We start from the raw sequence: 24,353 nt of genomic DNA on the forward strand, positions 1-24,353 counted from the left end.
TGGAATATGTTTTTGCTAGCCACCTGATTTACACTTATTATGAATCATTGTCAAAAACCCATAAAAGAAAAAAAACCACCCACTTTTATGAAGGTACTCATTTGTCCCTTGCAGGAAGATAAAGAACCCTAAGGTAGAACGCATATGAGAAGGGGGGATACTTGAGAAGGTGCCGTTGGAGAAGGCCGTGCGCGGTGGGGATGCACACATCAGGCAAACACTTGAAGGTTTCTGGGGTTAAGGCGACTTTGAAAAGGGGGGGCTGCGCAAGCGTGGCGCCGGCCTCAAAGGACCCCCACGCCCCCGCCCAAGCCCCGACCCTCACAGTGGGCGACAGGAGAGCGCACTTAACACCTCGTAAATCTCACCTGGTGCTGCAACACCCCCCCGCCCCCTCCGACTTGCTGACATTAGCGCACACACGGCAAACATGTGAACCCAACGCGCCGCATTCTACAAAGTACGTCGAAAAGCAAAAGTAGAGCGAGGCCACGCCTCCTGAGAATGATTTGGAAAATTTTTTTTTTTTTAAATCATTCTCTAGTTTTCACGGTGACAAATTGGATTCATTTGACGCAGCTATTTCGGTCTTTTCAGCTAAGATAATGCTAATTCAAAGACAAACGAATGGTGAAAGAACAAAATGGACTTAAGATACAAAGAAAAAAATGTCTCTAAATGGCAGCGTATACTTCAAAAGTCAGAAAGTTGGTAGTCAACGATGTGAAGAAAAGCGCGACCTGATGCCTTGACATGTTCACGATCCTTGAAATGACACATGTCAACACGCGGGCAGCGCTTTTGGAGGGCCGACCGCATCCGGTTGCGATGGAAATAACATTTAACGCGGCAGAATAATGTTTCTCGTGGAAAAACAAGTTAGAGGAAAAAAAAGACACAGGGAGGAGGGAGGGGTGTTCAGGATGGAGGGGGTTGCCAGTTGTGACTAATGACATTTCAATTCATTCCAATGTAGACAATTGACTTGAAGGACAAGTACATTGAGTTACAAGCTTGGTCACGGGACAAATCAAATGAAGAAGTCGAGGCACGGCTGCGCCGTGGCGTCAGCATCATTTATCGTGGCCGCTCTACAAACCCTAGTGAGGTTTGAACGCACACACACGCACACACATACTCCAAAATGAATGTTTTTTTTCCAGTTATTTTGTCTTACAAATACACCCACTTGAAAATATTAAAACACCTTTCATTTTCTGGTAAAAAAAAAAACAACAAACAAAACAAACATAAATACATAAATATGATATAAATACATTTGTATTGTAATTCATGTATATCAATGTATTTATTTATATTTGTCTTATCTTCTTGTATTTTTTAACCAGAAACATACCTATATCAATGTATTTATTTATTTATTTATTTTTTAATGTATTATTTTTGCCAGAAACATATGTATGTCAATGTATTTTATTTATCTATTCATTTATTTTGTAACCAGAAAAACATATATAAATGTATTTATTTATTAATTGATTATTATTTTATTCTAATGTATTTTTTTACCAGAAACATATCTATATCAATGTATTTATTTATTTCGTTTTTAAATTATTATTGTATTGTATTGCACCAGAAACATATCTTTACCAGTGTATTTATTATTTTTTTAAATAGATTATTTTATTGATTTTATTTTATTGTATTTTTCTACCCATAACATATCTATATCAATGTATTCATTTATTATTTTTTGAATGTATTATTATTTTTTTTATTTTTTTATATTTTTTTTTACCAGAAACATTTGCAAGTGGTTTTTTTTCATCATCCGGCCTCCATGTTTTTTTGTTGTTGTTGTTGTTTTTTTTTTTGTTTTTTTTTACCAGGAGGATCACGTACAACAGCGAGTCCCTCGACATCTGTCCAGTCGACTCGGACTTTTGCATCCGCCGCTACAGGAGCGACACTCGGGGGATTTAAGCGGGATTAAAGTAAAATGACGCCCTCCAGATGTGCATCCAGATGAGCTGACCGACCGGCCGGGGCGTGACGTTACAAAAGTGCAGGCAAAGCGCAAGCTTCCAAATGATTTCCTGCAATTTCCTCTTTGCACTTTAGTGACACATGACGTCACATTATACTATGGCCGACCTGAGATCTGATCGCCATGACGGCGACACTTAAATCTTACATACACAAGGGTTAAAACGTCAAAGTTCACTTTTATCCCGGTGGATAGGCGAGCACTTATTCACCCATTGACCATATTTCGACTGCTAGCATACTCTCGGACCTCGCAGGGGGGGCCCCCAGCCATCTTGACTTCATAACCACAAACGATGAAAGAAAAACTACTGCCGCTCTGCGGAAAACACCAAAATCCACATTCATGAATCATTCTGTCCACGCTCTACTCGTACCCACAAGCGTACGAGTGACATTATGTAACGGAAGCTGGTGAGCCATCCGCAGCCAAAAGGAGGACTTTTCATTCTTTTTTTTTCCCCTCTACCCTGTCAGTGCCATCCCAGCTGCACTCCGAAGGCAAACATTCACGAGAACAAAGTTCAGTGAGACACCAAAAACGCCCTGTGTGTGTGTTTTGTTTATTTATTGACCCACTCCCCTTATTTATTTTTATTTTTTGCAGGGTAGCAACGGGCCCTTTTTAACCGCTAGCGGCGCGCGATGAGGCAAACACAAACCTCAATGAACTGCCAACACGCACGCACTTATCGTAATAACACTTGAAGCAGCCCAAAAAAATTAAAAAGTGACGTCGTGATTGCCGAAATAACAAAGTCATTACGACGGGGTCCTTGCAGCTTATTATCAAAGTGAGTCATCCACCAACCGCCTGCAACCTTTCAAAATAAAAACTGTGATTTCCACCTGGTGCGTTGAAAAATAAAACACATTGAAAAGAACGTTGCACTCCATCCATTAGCTTAATGCTAACATCAATTAGCTTCCTGCTAATATATATAGCGAAAGAGATAGAGAGATTGATAGGTAGATCAATCAATATATAGCTATTGTTTTCCATTTTTTTGCATGATATTTCATCCAATTCCCATGCAAACACCTTCTTTCACCTCAATGCTATGCGCTAAGTGAGGATTTGCAAATGACATCACAGGAATCATAACAAAGCACGGTCAACATCATCGCGGTCGGTCCACCTACCAGTCATCCCGCGCGTGGTTGCGTGCCCGGCTAATTATTTCCTGGGGTCCTCGGCGTGTCACGGTCCGCCTCGTCTCCGCCCTGTGGGACACCAAAAGAGCATTGTGAGGGCGGCGAGCGGGCCTTAGGAAGCGCCATCGACAGTCGGCGATCGGACAGACGAAGATGAGCATCAAAGCCGAGCCATCCGCCGTCGCTTTTGCAGCCGCAACCTTTTGAACGGAAAGAATGGAAGCCATTGTGGCGAGCAAATTCCACAGGTGGGCCTCCAATTAGCCGGATGCGAGGACCCCTGCGGCTAGACAAAGACGCACGGGGAAACGGTAGCGCCAGAGCCACGTCAGGCCCATTAGGAAGTCGTCACAATTGGTTCATATCAAACTTGTTTTGCGGACAAAAAAAGAAAATCCAAATCTAATCCAATGACAACAACTTGATTTTTATGACTTCCTGTCAATGGAATGCGAGCCAACGTTTCATTCCTGTCAAGCTCGGACGATGGCATGCTCATATATGGTCACTGACGGGAGCTTGCCGCTGTCCATCCCGAGAGGACAACAACAAAGAGAAGCACGCGTAACAACACGGCATATCGCTAAGCGAGCATCGTTGCGAGCATTCAAACCAAAACCAGTTTCAGAACCGGTTTTCGCCGTGTTCTCCTGTGGAAATGTTCTTTTGCAGACTTTCCGGTAGCGCGCTAAGCGTCGCTTCTTTGCAAGATAGGCGAACACGGGAAGTAAAAGTGTTGACAAATTGGTAAAGTCCATTTGAGGTAGGCGGGGGGGGCAGTAGAGTCATCCAACCACTTATTTGCTTTTCTTATCGTACAATTTGATAAGACGCTTCTCATCCGCCGCCAAGAACAACAGCGACACCTCGCCACACTTTGCCTGACCGTCGCGTCAAAATGGCCGAAATGTACAAAACTAAATGGATTTAGCGACAAACGCAGGGCAATAATTTACACAAGCCTTTCAATGTCAGTCAATGTCGAGGCGGGACGCATATGGACAAAACAACGGACTCGTCGGCCGCCAACCTCGGGCTAAATATAGATCCATTCACCCGCGCGGTCATTTTTCTATACAGCGCCGATGCTAATTAGGGTGGCGGCTGAGCAGGAATCTACGCGCAGTCCAGAAAAGGCCGCAAACGGGATCGGGAACAGGAACACGTCGCGTCAACGTTCGCCAATTCAAGTGAAAAAAGTCCAGCTGGCTTTTTTTCTCACGACGCTACATCGAATTTAGCGAGTAAAGCAGGAATGGCCGAACGTGAGGCAGGGGGGGGGGGGGGGGGGGGGGGGGGGGCATACGGGCTTTAAATCAAATCCTCCAATTTCCTCACAACAGCGTCACTTTTAATCCATTCACCCCTTGCCCACTTGGCAATCCCGCTAGCGTCACAAAGGGGCCGATATAGACAAATTTCGACTTTTGCAGTGGAAAAAGTCTGATGTCACATGACCTCTAGCCGACCCCCCCTGAGGTCAATTTGATCAGGTGCGACGCCACTAGGTCGATCCCACTAATGATGGGAGCTTTTCCGGACAACCAGCAGGCAAGCTATTGCACAAACCGGACCCTTTGACCTTTGGCGGTGCGGGTCAGATGGACCCAGAAATTAGCAGAACCGCCTTGGACGCGGGTTCGACGCCCACGCCGAACTCGAATTCCAAATTAAGACACATTCATGAAGATGCTGCTTTGGTTCATGGCGGTCAAATCGCAAGGAGGGAGACAAACTCAGCTTCCAAAAACGAAAGCGGCCATGCGCACCAGTTAGCGCGCGCGGGACATGCAAACGGCAATGTTTCGCCTCCTCACATAATTCAAACCACAAACGGTCAAAAATCAACAATCGGACCGTTTCCGGGTGTCCGATCAGGCGCGATTCCGAGCGCGCAACGAAAGATAACGGTGCTCCTTTCAAGGCGCAAGTAAACTAAGTGTGAGTCACCGAGAAGTGCGAGGCCGACGAGCCAAATATTCCCGGCGGATCAACGCTAACTTTGTCTTTAGGCCAATTTTGACTATCTCGCTCTCTCTCTTTCTCTCTCGCTCGCTCGCTCACGAGCAGGCCACAGACTGATGGCAGCGTTGCAAGGCCTTGGCGGGCTGACAAGCAGCAGGAAAAGTGGCTCCGCTAAATCCTCTCGCCGTGTCAATAGCGACGAGTAGCGAATGAGCCATCTTGAGCAAGTGGGGGGGGGGGGGTGTAAAAGAGCCTGAAGTTCACATGAAAGTGACGTGTTAATGTTGTTTTTGCACAGTAGAAGTGTAACAAAAAAGTCTCTGCTAATCTTGCGCGAGTTTTTTCTTTTTTTTTGCTGGAAAAAAAATAATGTAAAAAAAAACATGACAATTCCACAGTGTGGTAGTGGGGGCTTTTTTGATATACAATCGCATTGAGTTATGAGCTCGGTCATGGAGCTAATTATACTTGTAAGTCAAAAATTTGACAGTTGATGCGTTGTCAGGTGGTGAAAAGAAGACAGAGTTGGGGTGCAAGTGGGCGGGGGGGACAGGAAAACAGGGCTGGGAAAGGAGGTCAAAGTTGTGATTGTCAGTCCCTTCTGGGAGGCGGCGAAGGAGGGAGTCGTCTTGGTGCATGGGGGGGGGGGGGGGGGGCGACAGGCGTGCGATGAAAAGGGGGGGCGGTGTTGCCGAACTCGCCCCCCCTTCCCCATCCCACCCGACAGCAGCCTGGAGATGATTTAGGATTCTTGAAACGCCGCCAACATTCCTGGAGGAACTCGAGAAGAGGAGGAGTTGCCAGTGGGATGTGCGCATAGAGAAAAGAGAGCCCGTGTGGTTAATGTGGAATTAGCGTGCGCGGGTAACAACACACGCACGGTTGCCATGGTGAAACCAAACCCTATGTGCATGTGTGTGTGTGTGTGTGTGTGTGTGTGTGTGTGTGTGTGTGTGTGTGTGTGTGTGTGTGTGTGTGTGTGTGTGTGTGATGGGTGAAGGATTGGTAAAATTCCACATGGGAACATTGGGAGGGCTGTGTGCACAAATGTGTGTATGTGAAGTGGTGTTTGTGAATTGTGGGAAAGGTGCAAAAGTGTGTGTGTGTGGGGGGCAAAATGGAGGTGAGGTTTGACAGCCAGCAGGTGAATTTCAGGGGATGAAACCAAGAAAAGAGAACCGTGTGTGTGTGTGTGTGTGTGTGTGTGTGTGTGTGTGTGTGTGTGTGTGTGTGTGTGTGTGTGACAAACACGTCACGCGCACGACGGCGGGTGTTTGATTCATTCGGCGACCAATCTTAGAACTTGTCAAATTATTACCACCTGTCGACATGAAGTGGAATTTCATTCAGCCATTGCAGAAGACAAAATATGATGATTTTTTTTTTGTAAATGTTACATATACAGTATATTTACATTTTTATAAAAAATAAAATTTCATGTTAAAAATTTAATTCAGCTATTTTAGAACACAAAGATGATTTTTGGGGGGATTATTATTTCAATAATATAATATTAATAATATTATTAAATAAAAAATGTAAATTTTAATTGTAATAAAAATGCACATATACACATATATATTTACGTTTTTATAAAAATTTAAATTTCACTTCACTTTTAATTTACATTTAAATTTTACTGAAATTTTAAATAAAATGTTCAATAAATATTTCATTAAACGGTCCAATAAGATTTGGCAGTGAATGAGTTATAATTAAATATAAAATTTGAGTTTACATTTTAAAAATTAAAATGTAAGTTTACATCAAAATTTCAATAAAACTTGAGAAAAAATATTTCAATAAAAATAAAATAATACATTTTAATTTAATGTTGTATTTTTTTAGAACTTTTTAGATCAGCCATCAACCAAGTCAGTCATAAACTTAAAAAGTTTAAAATCACATGGGGGCCCAATTTTGTGACATCATGAGAAAAAAAGCCACGCAATGGCTTTCCGTTTTAGTCAAAGCGGAAGAACAGGAAGCGAAGGGTTTAGATTTCCCGCGCGCTGGCTAACAACAGATGTCCGGCGGCACAACAAGGCTTTGGCGCCGCGCCACCGGAGCAGGCGCGGCGTGAGCGCAGCATTTAGCCTCACGTTTGTCGTCATGCCAGCTGGAGCGCCAACCACGCTCACATGTGGCCATAGTGACACTAAAGCCCGCTCGACTTTTTTCACCGGTGCTTTTATTTTGAAAAATCTCCAAAGATGCCACTCGGATTTGGAACAAAAGGCTTCAGAAACAGAACAAGGTCTTGTTTGTTGACGTTCCTGCTGCGCTTCTTAAAAGCCGAGCGGCCTCGGGGCGCTTTGGCCTGGGCCTGAGAGGGATCCTTGAACCCCCACCCCCCACTCCCAACCTCCCGGCATCGCCTTCAAACGGCAACCGGCCTGGCGGGTCCGTTTCAAACCCGTTTCGGCGGCATAAGCGCCCCCCCCCTCCACGTACGGGTTATAAGCAGCAGCTATTTATAGCTGCTCCGCTGCAGAAGCAGCAGCTTGAACGCAGTACAGTACAGGATGTTCCACACAGCACGAATCTCTCCTGAGGACAACGCACACACCAGCAGGCCTCACCGCCGCCGCTCCGTAAAACGACAACGCCGGGTAGCGAGTCAGCATTTTTTTTTTTCCGCCACCTTGAATTTCGACAAGCATACGAATACGGTTCAGAGGTCACAGCTGCAACTTCAAATGACTTGGCAATAAAAGATAAACACCGTACAAGATGGCCGAATGTGCAACGGAGTACAGAGAAACCTTTGACCTCTACCGAGTTGGGGGTTGGTGTGGGGGTTTGGGGGGGGGGGGCGTGGCCAACCTGCATCACCTCGGTTGCTTTGGTTTGCCTCAGTCATTAAGTTGCAAGCGGACTTATTTGAGGTGAACGGCGTCTGGTGGGTGAGTCAGCCAGACGTCCGCACGCGATGGATAAAAAAAAACTCAGCGTCGTTACAATTTTGGGGTGAGATCATCTCTCGCAGGTGTTTTTTATTGAGTTTTTTAAAGACAAATTACCAACCAAAACAGAAGACTTTTCAATCATTATTCCGATTATTTTTGTGGGTCTACACATGATAAACAAGCCTATTAAATTTCACGCCGCAAACTGAAATTGTCTCTGGGGGGATGAATTTGCCCGCAAATTACAAAACTGACTGAAAAAAATGTCCACTTTCAACCAAAATAGCAAATTGAAGATGTTATTTTTTGGTGGTTTTACTCATTAGAGATAAGACGACCAAATGACATCTTGCCAAGTCAAAGTCAGGCCTCAAAAAAGCCACTTTCAAAAATAAAAGCAGAATAATCACAATGAATGAATGGGGGGGGGGGGGGGAATGCAGGAAAACAACCGACATTTACGGCGGAGGCCAAAATGCTCAGAAAAAAGTGTTTGCGGTGTAAATTGAGATCCATAAGATGCTTTCCATCGCACATAACCACCGCCATCATCATCATGATTATTATTATAATAATGGCCCTGCATTTGTCAGCATGTTCCAACATGCTTTTTTTGCAAGGAGAGGATACGCAATCAAGTCAAGCGTGTCGACGCACGGCCCCGCCGCGTGCCCACGTGGACGAAAACGACTTCAGGGTTCGGAATTTTGCGGTGGTCTGCCAAGCGTTTTGAAAATCGGATGCAACATTTGCGGCACGCCATTGCTGAGTGCGCAGAAAATGATGTTATTTCTAATTAGATAGTTAGCAACTTAAGCATTCATGAATAGTCTAAAAAGCGTCAACTTTGTAAAAAAAATAGTGTATGTTTCCACACTATAGGCATACCTATAAGGGCGCTTGATAATACGGTGCGCCCTATGCATGAATCAATATTCAAATTTGCTAGCTGTGGTATTTTTTTCTTGAACACTTTGTTGACAGCTGCCGCGGTGGTGAAAGCCCGATGTTAAATAAAGCTGCATTGTATTGTATTCCCGTTAGCTTAGCTCCATCTATCGGATGGATAACGTAACCAGAGCCACAATTATGGACTTTCTATGCAGTATTGGTAAATATGGTATATGTAAAATAATATGGCTGACACACAGGGGTGACCCTCCCCACCCTGCCCCCGGAAAAAAGGACTTATAATAATAATAATAATAAAATAAAATAAAATAAAATTCATTTATAAGTGCCTTTCAAAACTCTCAAGGTCACACAGTTACAGAATTTTTTTTGTGGGCGAGCAGTGGCAGGCACACGCGCCAGCGTTCACTCAACCCGGAAGTAACTCAAATAGAATAGTAAGACAAACAGATAGAAAGATAGCTAATAGCTTACCAGCTAGATAGCTATTCATGTGGTTTTTCCATATGACCAAAAAGGAGCCTTGTGCTCCAATGTGCTCAACGTGGCGACAAGCCCCCGTTTATGCAACTCAACATGTCAAAAAGGCGCTTCGGAAGCAGCGCATATTTTGCCGAGGCCGCGCAGCCTCGCCTGAAAAAGGCGATATGAGAAAAGGAACCTGGCACAAGTACAAATTGCTGCGAGCAGGCATATAGCTTCACATTTATGTGACACATCGCCATCATATAAGAGCTCGCATTCCGCCCAAAGCGAAGGTAGGGCAGATCCTTTTGCATGTTTGCGTGTCTACTGCGCCTTTCCCAAATGTATGAAAGAGCCAGTTGGCCGTTATATAACGTCACGGAAGATTTTTGCTCTTAGCAATGCAACAAACAGGAGGCCAGAAATGGGGCTAACGGCTAACAAGAGACAACCCGGGGAGGGAGGAGACGACTTATCGTGGCTTCATCTGGCATGATAGCGTTATCGCTCCCGTTTGGAACGGCGCGGCGATGCTCTCGACATCAAAACCAGACATAATTACATTTCCTTCAAGCGTCCGTCTGGCTTGGAGACATTTAGAGTGAGTTCCCGCACGAGGTCACGCTTCAGGGGGCGATAAAATGCGTCACCATGACAGAAACAAACAGCGGCAGCCAAATCCAAATGCAAAATGACGCGTTTACGGCTCCTCGGTAGCGCCAGACGCGGGATACTGATGTGATTGCTCGGCGAATGACGGCAAATGTCATCTCCCAGCATGCTTTGCCTCCCCACGCGGTGCCACTAAAGTAAAACATCTTATTAGTGGCACTCCTTCAAAATGTCACCATCACAAAAGACACAGTAATTATGATAATTAAAAGGCCCTGCAATGTTTTTCACTTGAGCGTCACCGGGCGTTGCCCGTGCAAAATAAATATATGGATGACATTTGAAATGTCTTCATGGCCCCGCTTACTGAAACGCAATGCACGGGATGCATGACAAATTTTGCCCTGCCTGCATAGTCCAAACGCATGAAGGTCCACATTAAAAAATAAAAATGACGGCCATTTTGGTCCACGCGACCTTCATTGATGATAAATAATGTCTCTTTATTTCTCTACCACAAAAAGTTTCCATAAAACGGCAGCTCGGCAAAAAAACAGGATTTTTTAAAAATTAGACATAGCTATGGCATGCCCACAATAAGACAGCAAGATGGCGCTAAAGCGATATTTTTATGATTCTGTAATGCATGTTCTGTTGTTCAATGGACTTAACCATGCTCACCCTTTTCTAACTGTTTAAACTAAATTAAAAAAAAAGTTTAATCAAAAAAAAAATACATAGCGATGGCATGCCCGTAATAATACAAGATATAGCAAGATATAACAATATAGAAAGCAATATTTCTATGGTTATGCATTGTATGCTGTGTTGTTCAATGTACTTAAACACGTGACCATGTTTTTCTTTATCTATTTATTTAAATAAATAAAAAGTTTCATAATAATGAAAAAAAAATAGACATAGCTATGGCGTGCCCGCAATAATACCGCAAGATGGCGCTCGAGCGATATTTTTTGTATGTTGTGTCATTCAATGTACTAAAACATGTCACCATGGTTTCCCTTTTCTAACTGTTTATAAAAAATGTATACAAAGTTTAATAATGAAAAAAAAAATAGACATGGCTATGGCGGGCCCGCCATAATATAGCAAGATGGCGCCAATGTTTTTATATTAGACGTGACTTTGTCCTGAGCACAAATGAGGGAAAGGTTAAGTTTCTCAGGGGGGAGGTCTAGAATCACGAGAGATGGCGCGTGACTGTTTGGCTAGCACAGGAGAGCAAAAAAGGGAGGGGCATTAACCGACCAACGACGGTGATGGCGGACATGTTACGATACGGGGGAAACCCGTCGGCCCGCCAAACGCGCGGGTTGACGGGGAAGACGTCCGAGGCGACGCCACGTGGTTTGCTAGCTTACACAGAGCGCCGCTCCATTTTTTCCCTGAGAGCGGCTTAGCCTCTAAAAGGCTCAGCGGGCTAATCCTTCAGCCAAATGAAGCGTCTAACCTGAAGCTTAGGCCGCCCGCGGGAATCACGGGGGTTGAACCGCCGTCTATACGCGCCTCTCGCACCTGTCGGGGCATAGACGGGATTTGTCCCAAACCTCCGTGAGCGGCGCTGACGTGTGAACAAGCGACGGCGGTCAGTCATCGCGGCGCAGCTGTCAAAAAAAAAATAAATGTCGGGTTCCAATGGAGCCATGGAGACGTTGCCAGAGCATCAACATCCTCCCGAATGTCACATTTAATAAGTTTACAGCAAACCCCAGCTATTGAATTAAAGCGACGCTCTGTTTTCCTGGAACGGCGCCGCACCGAAACGCATTCCAGCCGTCGGATGACGGGCGCGTCAGACCAGCGACATTTTCGATGGATTGCCAGACAAAATAAGAAAAATCTGATTCTCATGAATGCAACATCTGCTCGTCCCCCTCCCCTTCTACTGTCAAATTTACAAGCCATTCATTTTTTCACTCTACATGGACTTGAATCAAGCATCTATTTTCGTATTTATTTATTTTTAGATCTCTTTTTGCCATCTCAGGCTAGCAAAGCGTGTGCGGCGGTTGGGAGCTAGCTCGCTCGCCGAGCGCTGCGTCTTGTCAAAAGAGCTCCAAAAAACCGCAAGTGTCAAAACCTGCCCGACGCCTCGCGGCATTACGCCAACTTTCATTTGCCGAGTTTACACCGCGGAAAGGATCTCTTACTCTATCCATCCATTCGGGGGTTTTCTCACACCCTCTCCCCGTTCTTTCGTGCGGCAGCTACTGTGAAAGATTTCTACGAAGCAGCTTTTGAGTGAATTCGAGTGGAAAAGGGGGAAAAAAATATTCGTGGCACACAAAAAAAAAATACATAAAAAACGACTTGACGCAAAGTGTTTCAGATTCAAAGCACATCCTGCTTGACGGATTTCAGGAGTCAGCACCGCTTTTGAGCAGAAGATTAAAATATGAGGTGGGTCATCACGACGTGGCATGTTGATGAGGAGCGAAGAAATTTACAAGACGTCGTATGGAGTAAAAACAGATGCGGCGTCGTGTTGAGATCGTTTTTGAGGGTCTGGGATGCAAAAAAATATCCAAAATGGCGGTCGGCGATCATGTTTTCTCCGAACAACTGTTGATTAACTCATTCAATGCCAGACCATGTGCAAAAATGTGTACACTTCCGTGCCAGGGTTTTTGTCATCGTGACTCGAATTGCAATTTTTTTAAGAAGTCCCGAGAGAAGTCTTTTTTTTTTGCTAACTACGCAATAGCTAATGTACTTTTTGGTTATTGCGCAACGTATTTATTCTTCCTCCTCCGACGACGGATTTAGTTTCACTCTGCCAGTTGTGACTGTTTACTTTGATTCGAAACATATTCCTCCGCTGAGTGACTTCATTTTGCGGCGCCGCAACATTTAACAATTCACCTCAAATATCTTATGGGGGGGAAGGGGTGAGGGGCAGGGGGGGGGGGGGGGTTAAAAGCAGACACGAAACCCGAGCATGTTAACAGAACAAGAACAGAACGTTTTGGGGTTTCTTATTTTTCTTTTGTTTATTTGCCTAAATGGATTCCATGTGAACCATTTGCTGTGTAAAAAAAATTGATTGAAATGTTTTCATAAGCCCCCTCGCCACACCCGACATGACAGAAAAAGAAAAAAATAGATGCTAATGACCAACTACTACATACGTTAGCCTAGCATGAACTTCTATTTGGCTTGGGTGTGCACAGAAGCCTCGGGTCAACTCAACGACTCCCTTAACCCCCCCGCACCCCTCCGCCCCCTTCCTGTGCCAGATAAAGAATGTCGTGTATATTTAGAAATGCACAGCGCATATGGGGGAGGGAAAAGAAGCGACAGACAACGTCAACTTTGCTTTGAATGAGCGCGCCGCGAAAAAAGGGGACCAACGGCAAGGCTGAATCACAACAGACGCCTAAACGGGTTTGATGCCTTTTGTTTTGTTTCCAAGGGACGGGCGGCGGACTCCGTTTAGCGACTTGTCGAAATGGAAACGGAAAAGGGGACTTAGCACACTTTAAACCGCCCTTTTTTTTGGGTCCAAAATAAGTAAAAGTACGGCGACAAATCAAGTCAAATTGGCGGCCATCTTGCACGCGACGTATAGATGGGTGTGTTTAATGAAGCGCTCAGTTTACGCGGCACCTCGGCGGCGCGATGACAACAACGAATAAGAGCAGCTGCCGCCATCGGGAAATCTGGAGCCGGGCATGAAGGCCAAACCTGAGCGAGGCTACCAGGTGGAGAGGAAAGATGGCGGCAGCGCGCCCGCTAATCTGCTAGCTACCCAGCTAGATAATGGCTAGTTATCTAATTTGTCCTGTGACTGTGAAGTGGGAGTTATGAAGAGCGATTGTAAATGAAATGTATTATTATTATTATTATCATTAGCTATCTCTTAGCTAGCTAGCTTTCTATCCATTTGAGTGACTTCCGGGTTGAGTGAACGCTCACCCACAGGAAAAAAAAATTATCCTCTGACTGTAAAGTGACCTTGAGAGTTTTTGAAAGGCGCTTATAAATGAATATTATATGATCTCGCTTTCATACATCGAGTGCTAATTTTTCGTCCAAATGAGCCACGTTGCTCCAAAGAGCAACTTGAGGCTCCCAAAAGCATCGTTAGCAAAGGAATTTGGATTTTATGATGATTTTTTTTTCCCGGGGGGGGGGCAACAAAGCAGGTTGCCTTGATTATTTCTTTGGATGACTTGCTTGTTTCACACCTCAAGCTTAACAAATTCCCTTTTCAGCCGACAATGTAGCGTGACACCCCCAAAAGCGCCGGCGCGTGGAATTACTGCGCTTTGCTTTTCTTATTAGCGGATGACTCGGGGGGGTCAGGGGGGTGAGGGGGGTGCAATCTGCATTATTACCTTGCTTATCTGTCTTGATAGCGGCGCGTAATTGCGGCGGCAACAAATTATTTTGCCAATTAAAAAAATACAGGGGGGGTAGCCAGACTTTTTTTGGGTGCATGTCTGATTGTTTTTTTCTGGTAGCGAGTGAAAGGACTTTGGAATTAAACTTATTCACTGCTTTTCACGAATTTATCCGTGTGCCATTTCTGAATTTGTTCAAGTTTTTTTTTTCGTTCTTGGGTGCAGATAAAGCGCTTGGACAGACCTCTGCTGGAAATGCTTTTTTTTCGATCCACAAGGCGGCAGAATTTCCCTTTTTTCCATGTTTTCGCTTTGTTAAAGCACTATATAAACCAATATGGATGTATAGCATTGTATTTTGGACAGATGCCCCCATTTCAAGCTCGTATAACTCCAGACCCATATAATTTAGGAATTAACTCTTTTTTTCCATGATGAAAGAAGAGATTCTAAGGTGTCTTACGCTGCATTGAATGTTTATGTGGGTCCTGCAATTGGAGTGAAAATGACAAAAACCCTGGCACTGGAGTGGACACATTTATGCACGTCTGGCAGTGAATGAATTAAAAAAAAAATAAAAAGGTGACTTGTGGAGAATTTTGCTAAACTGATATATAATGTTAATAATAATAATAATACATTTCATTTTTAAGCGCCTTTCAAAACTCTCAAGGTCACTTTACAGTCACTGTTAGATGTTTTTCTGCGGGTGAGCAGCAGCAGCCACACGCGCCAGCATTCACTCAACCCGGAAGTAACTCAAATAGAGAGACAGCTAGCTAGCTAACACATAGCTAATAGATAGCTATCTAGACTCATTTAGGAGGATGAAAATAAAACTAATTTACATGGCGGGCCTGAAAGAAACAGATTGCAAATGCACATATGTGCAATCGAACCACACGATTGCCACACATTAATTCACATTAATAACTATTAATTCGAGCGTCATTATTTTGCTGGTCCGAATATGGAGCGCTTGAAATGGTTGTTCCCACTTGGGTCTCTGCCCACATGAAGGGAATTCCTGGCTTTGCCACGACGCCAAGTGTTTATGACATGTGACAAATTTACGATCCTGGGAACCGCTGGAGGAGCTCCGGACTTCAAGAGGCTCGCCGAGAGCATCGTTTCGTGACCCCCCCCCCCCCCCCCCAACGGAAGCGCACCTGCCTCCCCTCCCCGCCGCCCACGCCGCTCCTCGCCGCCCAAACGGTTTCGCGACAATAAAAAGGAACAAACCCGTATCAGGCGGGCCAGCAGGACACTTTGATAACCTCTTGTCTCGCCCTCCATGAGGCCGTGCTTATCAGCCGGTGGCCCCAGAAGGCGACCCCGGCGACCCCGTGCCGCAAGTTGACCTTGGTCTCTCGCGCAATCGAGGACAAACACAACGCGGAGCTCAACAATGTGGAATTAGTATTATTATTTTGTAACTCATTCAAATGTATTCGGGAATTGATTTTTTTTTTTTAATGCTTGGGTGCAGATAAAGCGTTGGCCAGATATCTGGCAGTGTTTTTCCCCTTCCACAAGGGGGCAGAATTTACCTTTTTTCCATGTTAGTCCTTTGTTACAGCTTCAGCTGTTGTTAAAGCGCTATATAAACTAGTATTGTATTGTATTTTGTTCAGTCGCCCTCATTTCAAGGTCATATTTATTCGGGAATTGAAAAGTGTCACGTTGAGCTCCATTCTCGAATATTGGCCGATAAAGCACTGGTCAGACCTCTGGCTATGTTTTTTCCCATTCACAAGTATTTCCCCCTTTTCCATGTTAGCGCTTTGTTATATCTTCCGCTGTTGTTTAAGCGCTATATAAACCAATATGGATGCATTGTATTTTGTACAGCTGCCCCTATTTCAAGTTCAGATAATTCCAAACCCATATAATTTAGGAATTAACTCATTTTTCTGATGAAAGAAGAGTGTCTAGGGTTTCTAATGCTATACTGAATGTTAATGTGGGTCCTGCAATTCGAGTGAAAATGACAAAAACCCTGGCACTGAAGTGGAAACATTTCTGCACATGTCTGCCAGTGAATGAGTTAATTGTGCTAACAGTTTAGCTTCACGCAGAATCGGCCAAAAAGTGTACGCAAGTCAGTTTTTATTTGTATCCCCCCCCCCCCCTAAGGCATTACAAGAGCGATGGCCGCTTCATCGGTAAACAGGGAGGGCGTATCATGAAATTCGCAAGCATGTTGTCTGGAGATTTTTTGGCCAGTTTACTCATTAGCAAAATTCGCAGTGTTTTAGCAAATGGCATTCGGGGGGGGGGGGGGGGGGGGGGGGGGTCGCATTTTCGTAATGACATGACGAGAAACGGGATTCAACAGCGGATTTATTTTTATTTATTTATTTATTTTAGCGTATCACCAGGAACGCGGGAAAAAGTTAACCAAAAAAAGCCTATGATTGGCGCTGAAGAGCAAAGCGGAAGACACTGTGTCTTTTGAGGCTTGGCGTCTCCAATTTCGTTGGCGGTCGGGTTCGCCATAGAAACGCTGTAGTAATTCATGTCGCTTAGTGAAACCAGCTGCGGGGGCTGAATCGTCAAAGAATTTCCGTCGGCGGGGCGCATCTCGACGGTGCGGCCTATGATGAAATCGGTCAATCAACTTGATCGCCGTAAATGAATCACAGGTGGTAAATGATTCCTGGGAGGTAAAACTACAAATGCTGTTGCGCAAGATCGGGGAAAACTTGCAGAATTCGGCAGTACAAAACATCAAATACTAGGGAAAAAAAATCTGTTGTAGCAAAGTACTGTATGTTTATAGCGAGCAGGAAACAAACAAAAAACATCTGTTTTTCTTTCTTTTTTTTTATAGCTAGCTGGCAAGGACTGGACTTTTTACACTATCAAAACATGTTCCCATAGCGCTGTTGTCAAGGCCCTAAAGCGCCGTGGGCAAAGCTAATTTTGACAACATCAGAATTGGAAAAAGCAGACACAGTTCAACCTCTTTAACGCACCCCATTTACGCTTATTTTTTCCCACCCCCACAAAATTGTAATCCGCTAGATCAAAACGCAGGAAGCTAACCTTTGTAGCGAACTTTGCGGGATTCCCCGGTAGTGACTGATCGTCTTGCGCATCGTCGATGAACGGCGGCATTCGCCAAGGCGGCGCTTGTCTGTCACTTTGGAAAACGAGTCTCGCAGACCAAACTGAGCTTTGAACACAAAGTCGGCGACGAGCCACAATGGCAACTAATTCCTGGCCGAGTTGGAGGCCAACAGATGATCGTAAACTGCTTCGGGGAGCGGCACATCCTGATCTGGAGAAGAGACTCTTTCCATTTGCTGACTGAATGTTTTTTAGAGAGGAAGTAAGGGAAGGCTGCAGTCGCTTACTTGGTGTTCATACCGCGTTACGTGTTCAGGTTTTGAAACTATAAACGTTCGTACTGTATTATACGGACAGTAAAAACGGCAGAAAGAACCATTGGTGCTGTTTTATCCACTCTCGAGGACTCGCACAGGAAAATAGCCTAGACAAGGGCATAGAATATCATACTGGACCCTCCGCACCCTGCACACCACCTTTTCCAGCGACTCAAATTCAGGCAGGCGCTACTGAACAATGCGAATCAAATCCAGCAGACCCATTAACTCTCCAAACAGGGCGGCCATTTTGTTGGAAGTAGTCACGACATAAGCAACAGTGATGTCGTCTATTTCCAAATGCGGGAAGTTTAAAAAAATAAATATTAAAAAAATAATACTCCCAAATATCCCAACATAGACGTCTGCGAAATACACTTAGAGCGCTAAAAGTACTCATGACGTTCCACCACGGCAGATACAGGCCCAGGTGTGGATCGCGAACACCCGTGATGATGAGATGACATGTCAGCGATGGCCTCATTCTCGCCGCACAGAATGGATCGTATGAAGACGCCCGCAAGCCGGCAAACATATGGGTTCTATAATCTAATTACAGTGGGAGAAGTGGAGGAGGGAGGAAGCAGGGGGGGGGGTGCAAACAAACGCAAACAAACGGGCAATGTGGGAAAGCGCTCAGGGCCTGCAGTGGCTCTGATGGGACGAGCAGCAGTCAAGTCAGGTCACAAGCGGCTGTAAACAAATGAGTTCATACGTCCCCCGTGCCAGATACGTTGCTCGGCTACGCGGCCATACGGAGCTGCTGACAAGCTATATGTTACACCCAAAAAAATTAATACATCAACATTTACAGTTTATCTCCACGCCCTCCTATCTATACTTTGACTATTTGCGCTAAAAGGGCAAAGTCTGATAAGTTTTCAACAATAAAAAAAAATGTTAAATGCGGCGAAAAGATTAACTCATTCACTGCCATTCCGAATTTATTCGGGAATTGAAAAGTATCACGTTGAGCTCCATTCTCAAATTTTTGGCCGATAAAGCGCTGGTCAGACCTATTTCCGGCAATGTTTTTCCCTTCCACAAAGTGGTAGTATTTCTCCCTTTTTTCCATGTTAGCGCTTTGTTACATCTTCCGCTGTTGTTAAAGCGCTATATAAACTAATTTGGATGTATTTTGTACAGCTGCCCCCATTTCAAGCTCAGATAACTCCAGACCCATTTAACTTAGGAACTAACCCTTTATTCCTGATGAAAGAAGAGAGTCTACGGTTTCTTACACTGCATTGAATGTTTATGTCGTCCTAAAATTCAATATACTGTGGGTCCTGCAATTTGAGTGACAATGACAAAAACCCTGGCACTGGAGTGGACACATTTTTGCAAGCGAATTTGCAAAATTAGCATTAGCGTGTAGCCTTTTTTTTACAGTTCAGTCTACTTTTTTGTTGTTTTTAACTGAAGTTATGCAAATCCTGTAGAGGGCGGTAGGTATTTTTTTTCTTCTTTTTAATCCCAGCCAGTATGCACCCATGTGGGAGGGCGGAGCTGTGAATGAGTTATGGGATTGCAATCGATTTTGTGAAATATGGACCAAGTCGAAAAATGGCGGGCTCCATTTTGCCACGTAATGCCGACTGAAAATGACATTGCGGCACAATGAAAGACAAATTTATGATATTGTCACACCCCCTACCCCAAAAAAGCCCAAATGCTACTGATCCATTAGCCTTCATTATGCTAACAGAATGCAAACGCGCAACCGGCTCATCGGAAATGCAATTACCAGGACGTCCTTAAAAAAAAAAAAAAACGATTTAGAATTCCACGCAAGCGTCGCTCGCTGGGGTCAAAAACGACAAAGTCAAACCAAAAGCGTGTGAAGCGCTACACCGCATGTTGCACCTTTTTCCGCCAAGCTTCAAAGGACGTCGAGGGAATCTGTTGACCACGTGATGCAAACGCTAACGGATGTTAGCGCTGCAAAGTCTCAACATGTCCTTTTTTTTCTTTTCACCTCCAGAAACTAATGTATAATTCAAGGAGCACACAGTGGGAATCTCGTGCATGCCCGCCGTCTCAATGAGCCTAATGACGACGACCGCCGGCAGATTTAGCAGCAGGTGAAGGAGTTGGGAGACCCCCCCTCCACCCTCCGCCTACCCTACCCCACCCCTTACTTTCCCAGTTGCCTCTCCGAGACACCTCCGACATCATTACACAGCTGACCCGAGCTGGAAATCAAGGTTATATAAGAGCGAGCTACATGAGGGGGACCTTAACTAAGGGGGGGGTTATGAAAGAGATGGAGGAAAAAAAGCGAGGAAGGAAGGCACATAGAGGGAGACTAGAAATAAAAAACAAGAGGCCCTGCTGGGGCCCTGCCTGCTGGAAAAAAAAAGCTATGAAGGTCAGCGGGGGGGGGGCCCTGAAGGAGGCCCGGACAAGAGGAGAAAAGATGAATCCTGGGCACGCGGTGTTCAATGTTAAGACGGGGGGGAAAAACAACAACGCAACTTTGCAGGATTTATGCTAGGCTAATCATCAACACGATGCCAGACCGCCTAAGCTAAGCCGGTGGGCTAATGATCGGCGAGAAGGAGGTTTGCGGCACACGCTGAAACGTTTATCTCGGGCCGGCGCGCCGCCGTTGGCAAGACGCGAACATTTCTTCTTCTCTCCGCTTGGAGAGAGCATGCAGATGAGCTCCGAAAAAAAGGGGTGTGTGGCGTCGGCGCATGCGCCTTGCGCGCCGCCTCGTTTTGTTTTTTCCCCCTGATGTGGCCCTGACGATTCCGCGGGACAGCTGACCGCCGGCGCGGTCGCCCCAGTGGAGGAATGTCGAGGTGGACGACGCGCGGCGGATTGAGCGTCGCCGATGATTGACAAGCCAGTCGATGGCGAGCACCCCCCGCTTACCACCACCACGCCGCGTGCAATCCACAACAAAGTGTAACATTTCATTACACCGATGGAGGTACGGAGGTGCAAAGTGATCCGGATCGATTTCCGCACGTGCGGCTAACGCGTCGACGGCCGCGCGTGAGGCGGCAGAAAAACGCCATTAGCCGCACGAGGGGGGGTGGGATCGACTCATCTGTCAAAGCCGTTGGTCGGCGCGCTGGTGCACGCCGCCACTTACCGCGCGTTGCATGGACGGCGGCCGGGGAGGGGGGCTGTCGCTCCTCCGCCCTCTCCAGCGGACGCTTCGCTAGGGCGCTCGCGGGGGCTCCTGCGCGGCTCGATTCGGCCACGTCCAAGTGGAAGTCGGCTGCGTGCGCGCGCGCGCCCGCCCTCCCCCAGCTTTGCGCTGTCCGGTCCGCGTCCTCGAGTGCACGCGGCTTGGGGAGGGGGATGAGGAGGGGGGGGGGAACACACACACTCTCACACACACACACACACGAGCTCTCGCGCTTGGAGTTAGCTGCTTTTCCGGCTTGTCGCTCGCTTTGCTCGCTGGCTTGCCTGCGACGCCAGTGAGGGGCACACGCTAGCGCGGAGGGGTTCGTGTACGCGCTGGCTAGCTCCGCCCTCCCACATGTGAGTGTACAGGCTAGGGGAAAAAAAGAAGAAAAAAAATATCTACCGCCCCCTACAGGACTTGCATAACTTCAGTTAAAAACAAAAAAACAACAAAACAGTAGACTGAAATGAAAAAAAAGGTAACACGCTAATGCTAATTTTGCTAATTTTGCTAATTCACTTTGTGCAAAAATGCGTCCACTCCAGTGCCAGGGTTTTTGTCATTGTCACGAAAATTCCAGGATCCAAAGAATATTGAATTTTAGGACGACATTAGCATTCAATATAACATAAGAAAAGTTAGTCTCTCTTGTTTCATCAGGAAAAAAATAGTTAATTCCTAAGTTAAATGAGTCTGGAGTTATCCTAGCTTGAAATGGGGGCGGCTGTCCAAAATACAATGTATTTCTAGCTTATTTGGTTCTGGAGTAATATGAGGTGCAAGGCAGCTGTACAAAAGGCAAATGTTGCCCTCTCGTGGAAGGGAAAAAACATTGCCAGATGTCTAATCAGTGCTTTAACTGCACCCAAGCATGAAAAAAACAATCCCCAAACAAATTCAGGAATGTCGTTCCATGTCATATTTTCAATTCCAGAATAAATTCGACAATGGTAGTCAATGAGTTAAGAAACAAAACCGACGCACTGTTTAAAAAAATAATTAATAAAATTCTATCCAGGTTATACAAGGAACCAAAGAGAAATAATGAAGCCATAATGACCATGCGGGTTTGCCGACAAATTTGCGCCCGCCCACGTCAAAACGCTTCTGCCGACAGCTGCGCCACAAACGACCCGCCGGCGGATCTGAACTCCACCATCCATATTTCTCCGTAGCCTAGCCGGATTTACATAGCGCGATTATGATCCATCTGCCCGTCCCACCGACTCAACCGACCATCCTCCAGGCCAGATGTCCCATTTTCCACGTAAGACCCCCCCCCCCCCCCAGCCCCGCTGTCCCGCCTCCCAATAACGCCATACGGCAAGATCCAAAAGGATGAATGGCACACCTGGTGTGAAGACTGTCGAGAGCGTCAAAGATGGAGTACGTTTATTTTATCTGTGCTTCCTGTTTTGGATCACATGACCCACTATCAGCTCTGGCGGTGAAAGGGTTAATAAGCCAGGCACTAATCGTCATTGGAAATAACGGGTTTACTAAATAGTTGAAAAGGTTTCTTCAGCCGTCATCTGTACTTCTTTGAAGGTGTCGGATGTTTCGCTTCTCATCCAAGAGGATTCGTCAGCGAACTAAAATTTTGCTGGTAGCTCTGGCCCTATATATAACTAAATAGTAAACACATACACAGGTCTCAAATGGACACTTTTTGCAAATCATGGAATGTGATTTAGCTTTTTTGCGCTCTCTCCAGACGACTGTTCAAAAATGGCAGGTGTTTGATCATGACATAAGCGCGAATGCTTGGCGGATGTCCACGCTATCGTTAGCGATCTTTTTGGGAGGGAGTTTTTGTGGCGGCCTTTAAAAAAAATTGATTGTTTCTGGAAAGCATGCATAATTTAAAAATAGCCTCGCCCAAGCACAATGTAATGAAAATAAAAAAAAACAGGAGGCGAAGCATTTGGCATCGCTAACGTTTTGGACGTTATGCGTTAGCATTCCGTCCGCGGAGCACTTTGATACGGGCCATGTTTCACAAACTTGCCGCTTTGAATAATGCATGCGCGAGATGCGCATCCATTTGCAGCGTTCTGCCTCTTGGATTTTGGCCGATTACCGACAAGCAATCAGCGGCGGCCTTAACGCCGCTCGCTCGGTCGTTAAAATCGCACGTTAGATGGCCGAGGCTCCTTTGTCGGCGTTTCAATTAGTAGTTACTAAAGGGGACAACAAATGTTGCGTCATTTGTCTTTAACTCATTGACTGCCAGACATGTGCAAAAATGTGTCCACTCCAGTGCCAGGGCTTTTGTCATTGTCACCCCAATTCCAGGACCCACAGAATATTGAGTTTTAGGACCACATATACATTCAATGCGGCATAAGAAACCTTAGACTCTCTTCTTTCATCAGGAAAAAAAAGAGTTATTTACTAAATGATATGTGTCTGGAGTTATCTGAGCTTGAAATGTGGGGAGCTATACAAAATACAATCCATATTGACTTATATGGCGCTGTATTCAACAGCTGAAGCTGGAACAAAATGCTAACGTGGAAAAAAGGGTATTGCTGCCCCCTTGTGGAATGGAAAACAATTCCAGAGGTCTGGCCAACTCTATATCAGCACGCAAGCAAAAATCAACAAAAAAAACGACCAATTCAGGAATGGCGCTCTACATGATTTCCAATTCCCGAATAAATTCTGGAATGGCAGTGAAGGAGTTAAGTATCCCGTTTACAACACAACTGTAGAGTGAACGATGGCGCGAATATCTGCCGCTGCTCACCCAAACCAAAAATATCCTGTGACTGTGAAGTCTCCTTGAGAATTTTGAAAGGCGCTTAGAAATTAAATGTATTATTATTATTATATAGATGTTCATACGTGATATAATGTCAACGACTAATTTAATAACGTTAGCATTAAGCTAGCGGGGGATTCTTGTTGTTTGATTGTTTTATATTGTGAGATTTATTTTGCCGTATTATTTATTAATTTGAAAAAAAAAGGAAACCTGAGCTCCGCAGCTGCCGCGCATCCTCCCTCCGCCACTTTGGTGAATATGAACGCAACGGGCGCAGGGCCCCATTCTTCCTACTTCCAATTAGCTGTGAGTTTGTTTAGCTTTTCTAGCTTGCCCGGGCTTTTGTCCAAATGCAAACAAGTGAGAGCTAATCTGACAAATGGCTGATAGCGGAGAGGCTGGGTTTTGAATAATGGATCCCCCGCGTCCCCGTCCCACCCACACCCCCCCATTTGTGGCTCGCCGGTGTACGTTCTCCAATCTCGCCTTGATTAAGTTGACTTGGAGCGAACATGTCGAGAGATGTAATCTCTATCCGGCGATGGCAGAGGTGCAGGAGAGGACACTTTCAGTCATTTTTATTGGTGTTTTGCATTTGACTAAAAATATCAGCCAGCATGTTTTGGGTATTTTAGATGCTATAAAACGTTTTTCTGATGT

The 24,353-nt window shown here is 45.4% G+C and overlaps 1 protein-coding gene across 4 annotated transcripts in view; it reads right to left on the minus strand.

The window, feature by feature from the left end:
• LOC148887690 (thyroid hormone receptor alpha-B) overlaps window positions 1-21,195 on the minus strand; it is a 47,341-nt gene extending 26,146 nt beyond the window's left edge. For 2 of the 4 annotated variants that reach the window (XM_089014774.1, XM_089014776.1), the window contains exons 1-2: window positions 20,885-21,190; window positions 3,154-3,234 (exon numbers count right to left, since the gene is read on the minus strand). The gene's annotated coding sequence lies outside the window, so the exon portion shown is untranslated. Of the gene's footprint in view, window positions 1-3,153; window positions 3,235-17,440; window positions 17,669-20,884 lie in introns of those variants that run through there. The other 2 variants (XM_089014775.1, XM_089014777.1) reach the window with 2 other exon arrangements.
• Between the last annotated feature and the right edge of the window lie 3,158 nt (window positions 21,196-24,353).

This window comes from Hippocampus bargibanti, linkage group LG15, assembly GCF_051943395.1.
Source record: "Hippocampus bargibanti isolate YZ-2025 linkage group LG15, ASM5194339v1, whole genome shotgun sequence".
Classification (NCBI taxonomy): domain Eukaryota; kingdom Metazoa; phylum Chordata; class Actinopteri; order Syngnathiformes; family Syngnathidae; genus Hippocampus; species Hippocampus bargibanti.